Source organism: Oncorhynchus keta, chromosome 11 (genome assembly GCF_023373465.1).
Source record: "Oncorhynchus keta strain PuntledgeMale-10-30-2019 chromosome 11, Oket_V2, whole genome shotgun sequence".
Lineage (NCBI taxonomy): Eukaryota > Metazoa > Chordata > Actinopteri > Salmoniformes > Salmonidae > Oncorhynchus > Oncorhynchus keta.
In genome coordinates, this window is record NC_068431.1 from 41,173,123 (window position 1) to 41,178,023 (window position 4,901).

The 4,901-nt window shown below is 40.6% G+C and overlaps 1 pseudogene; it reads right to left on the reverse strand.

The window, feature by feature from the left end:
* Positions 1-4,339: 4,339 nt before the first annotated feature.
* LOC118389692 (melatonin receptor type 1C-like) lies at positions 4,340-4,901 on the reverse strand (annotated as a pseudogene).

Sequence of the window (4,901 nt, forward strand, 5' to 3'; positions counted from 1 at the left end):
AGAAGCGTGAGCACAGCGGTTTGTGTCTCAACTCTAACACTGGAGGAAGATGCCTGTGACAACTTTAACAGTTTCCTCTTGTCTCTCTTTAATGTACTCTGTTTAACAGGTACAGTATGTAGTGTACCAATCACATTATCTATAGGAAATGTTATAGTCGAAATTGTTATCCGAGTGATACTTACCTTTTTATGTGGAAATTGAAAAGTTTAAATGTATAAATTGATCGAGTGAAAATGACCCTTACAAAAAATGATTGCAGTTTTGAAACTGCAGTAAAAGTGCAGCAACTGCAGTCGACTGTGGTATTTTGGACACAGTAATTGCAGAATAACTGCACTCTAACTGTAGTTGAATTGCATAATTACTGCAGTAAAAAAAAAAAAATGGAATGCAGTATTTGCCACATACTGCATTTGTACTGGACTCAGATTGCAATCTTTTTTCAAAGCGATCTCAGAGATGAATGGGTTAAGCTAGGCTAGTTAATAGAATAATACTAGACAAAATGGCACCTGCTAATATTTGAGTTTGAACGTTTGGTTTATATCTCTTCTAATATAATATTGTGGTTTCTTTTCTACTTAATTTATACCTTTGTTAATTTGTATTAAAACAGTGCATGTTTATTAAGTTTTATCTGAGGTTATGATAAATACTGCAATGGTATATTTTGAAATTCAAGTCAATGTATTAGTAGGACTATTTTAAATACAGAGGCTGTATTATATTGCTGCACTTACAGTACTTTATAAGGTCTCATGAGTTTCTAAAGGGAAAACAAGTTGAATGTATTTCATTGTGATTTCTCATGTGAATTTGTTTAAGAATATTGGAAAAGTAATTTGTACACATGACCTTTTTGAACTTTAACTAGTTAAGAAAACATGATTGAGTGCTTTATCAAATGAAAAGTGAATCAACACTAGATGAATACGCTTGTTACAACTTTAGCAGTTTCCTCCTGTCTCCTTTTATTTCTTCTGTTTAACAGAAACATAACATTATCTGCATTTTAGTCCCCACCACATGGGACCTGTGACATCAGTCAAAACACCTCAAAACAAGACATGGTTTCAATAACAAGATACAACAGGTGTGTGCACTTAGTGCCCTCCTGTACTCCCTGTTCACACACGACTGCGTGGCCAAACATGACTCCAACATCATCATTAAGTTTGCTGACGACAATAGTGGTAGGCCTGATCACCAACAATGATGAGACAGCCTATAGGGAGGAGGTCAGAGAACTGGCAGTGTGGTGCCAGGACAACAACCTCTCCCTCAATGTGGGCAAGACAAAGGAGCTAATCGTGGACTACAGGAAAAGGCGGGCTGAACAGGCCCCCATTATCATCAACCGGGCTGTAATGGAGCGGATCGAGAGTTTCAAGTTCATTGGTGTCCACATCACCAATTAACTATCATGGTCCAAACACACCAAGACAGTCGTGAAGAGAGCACAACAAAACTTTTTCCCCCGCATGGGTCCCCAGATCCTCAAAAAGTTATACAGCTGCACCATCGAGAGCATCCTGACCGGTTGCATCACCGCCTGGTATGGCAACTGCTCAGCATCTGATAGTAAGGCGCTATAGAGGGTAGTGCATATGGCCCAGTACATCACTGGGGCCCAGCTTCCTGCAATCCAGGACCTATATAATAGGGGGTGTCCGAGGAAAGCCCATAAAATTGTCAGAGACTCCAGTCACCTAAGTCATAGACTGTTTTCTCTGCTACCGCACGGCAAGTGGTGCCAGAGCACCAAGAGTAGGATCAAAAGGCTCCTTTACAGCGTCTACCCCCAAGCCATTAGACTGCTGAACAATTGAATGGCCACCAGACTATTACATTGACCCCCATTTGTTTTGTACATTGCTGCTACTCACTGTTTATTATCTATGCATAGTCACTTCATCGATACCTACATGTATAAATTACCTCAACTAACCTGTACCCCTGCACACTGACTCGGTATCGGTACCCCATGTATATAGCCTCGTTATTGTTGTGTTATTGTGTTATTTTTTAAATTATGTTTTACTTAATTTATTTGGTCAATATTTTCTTAACTCTTCTTGAACTGCACTGTTGGTTAAGGGCTTGTAAGTAAGCATTTCACAGTAAGGTCTACACTTGTATTCGGTGCATGTGACAAATGGAGTTTTATTTGATTTTAGATAAGTTCAAATAAAAAATGACAGGTCAGAACTTTCAGCTGGGACTGATGAGAGACAATATCACTGATGAGGTCAACTGTTTCAATCTCATTACCTGTATGACACAGCAGTGTCTTGCTTTAAACTATTTTGGCACTTGTTCACAAGGTCATTTGCTGTTGTTCTAGGGTTGATTTGCACTTTTTTGCACCAAAGTACGTTCATCTCTATGACACAGAACGTGTCTCCTTCCTGAGCGGTATGATGGCTGCGTTGTCCCATGGTGTTTATACTTGCGTACTATTGTTTGTACAGATGAACGTGGTACCGTTAGGCGTTTTGAACTTGCTCCCAAGGATGAACCAGACTTGTGGTCTACAATTGTTTTTCTGAGGTATTGGCTGATTTCTTTTGATTTTCCCATGATGTCAAGCAAAGAGACACTGAGTTTGAAGGTAGGCCTTGAAATACATCCACAGGTACACCCCCATTTGACTCAAAGCTTCTGAAGCCATGACATCATTCTCTGGAATTTTCCAAGCTTTTTAAAGGCACAGTCAACTTAGTTTATGTAAACTTCTGACCCACTGGAACAGTGAATAAGTGAAATTATCTGTCTGTAACCCCCCCCAAAAAAGACTTGTGTCATGCACAAAGTAGATGTCCAAACCGACTTGCCAAAATTATAGTTTGTTAACAATACATTTGTGGAGTGGTTGAAAAACGAGTTTTTATGACTCCAAACTAATGTATGTAAACTTCTGACTTCAACTGTACATGCTCTATGAAGTAATCTCTGTACAACTTATAAAGGACAACTTCTTTAAATATCTAATGTAGCAGAATTGTACAATACAAACTTCTCTGTAGGCTAAAAAATAATATGACACAAAGCATGATGTACTGGTTACGCAAAAAAAACTGTTGAACACTTTGAACAAATTTGATCAAAAACATGTTATAACCTATGAAAGCATGGCATTTATCTTGTGCACTTTCATATTATTTTAAAGGAAGAAGTGAACAGTAATTAGCTATTCTCCTTCACCCTTGCCTGTTTGCTGTTTGACCCTATGTGTGATGGTTTCAGTGGCCATTTTAGCATGTCAATCATGATGGGGGGAAAATAAATAAAGTGGGATGCATTCCAGCAAAGCCACAAAACAACACAAAACAATACATTAATTGCACTATAACGATGACAAACGGTACCCACAAACTGTTAGGGCCTACATAAAGGTTTCCTAGCAGCAGTCCCAGCATCTTACCACTGCTACACCTGGCTATCAGCAGAGTCTTGTCTGGCAGTGAAACAGTTCAGCCTCATTTTCTGCTTTAAAAAAAACTTGGCTCACTTGCTTCTAATGACAATTGAGATGTACAAACTATGGCATAAGGGGATGACAAGCGGATAAGAGGCAATCCATAATTTCGATTAAGACATTCATGAGCAAGCTAGGGCGGACGTAACGTTAGTCAATATAACTATTTGTTTATCACTTTTGAAATGTACAGCGACAGAATTCAGAGCATGGGCCGTTCTTACACCAAGTCAGAACCGTAGGATAAATAAAGGAACCGTAGGATGCATACAGTATAAGCAGACAATGAAAGCTCTTACAATATTCAATATTCAATGATTACATTTCTCTAAAACAGGTTATAGGCTACACGTGCACCACTAAGTCAGAACAGTAGATGAAATTAAGAGGGGTAAATAGACCAAATTATTAGGGTGAAACACATGGGCCACTAACATCTTATTTCACAACACACACTTATTATTACTTTCTGAGCTACAGTATACATATCTCCCTGGCATATTGCATATAATATAATACATTTTTGGACTCACCTTGTTGTGTTGTGATCACTTGAACAGGAGGTGGCACGGCGGGTGTTCGTGGGCAAATCTTGCCAACAAAGTCTTGCATTCTCTGGATTTATGGTGCTTTCAAAACAACTGGAGGACGGATTTATAATTACGAGTTGGATGACCATTCAAAACGTATTTTCTCAGGTCAGAGCTCGTTTATTCCCGACTTCTTAGTTGTCTTCAAACTCTTCTGATTGAGTAACCCGTAGATGATAGCATTGAGACAGCTGTTGAAATAGGCCATAAAGTCCCTGGTGACAAAGAGCCAATCTGAGATTTTTGCTGCCACCGTTCCGTTCCAGAGTTAATGGCCAGTGCCAATAATGTTTAGTGGTCCCCAGCCCACCAAACATTAGGAACACCACAAACATGGTCAAGAAATGACTTTAGTTTCTGCTTGTCATCTGGTTTCACCCTGTTTCACCTGGATGATAAACACCCAGATCCTCAGGTAGCAGTAACAGACCACCGAGAGGGGCACCAGGAAGTGGATCAGCACCAGAGCTGGTCTAGTAGGAGCTGACAGTCTGGGTGAAGGTGCAGGAGTAGAGGCGTGGGTCATACTGCAGAGAACCCACTAAGAAGTTGAGCACTGTGGCCATGGCAGTGAGCAGCCAAGTGAGGCCCAGGTAACAGCAGATGTTCCTGGTGCACAACATGGGGTCATAGTGCAGGCTGTGGCAGATGTACCGGTTGATGGAAATGGCCAAGAGGTTAAAGACGGAGCCAATGATACTGAGGCCTATGATGAAGCCACTGAGCTGGCAGTGCATGTCCCCAACGATCCAGTCATTGTGGAAGATGGACAGGAGAGCCAGGGGGTAGGGGTACACTGCCACCACGTCTTCCACCGACATGCTCACCAA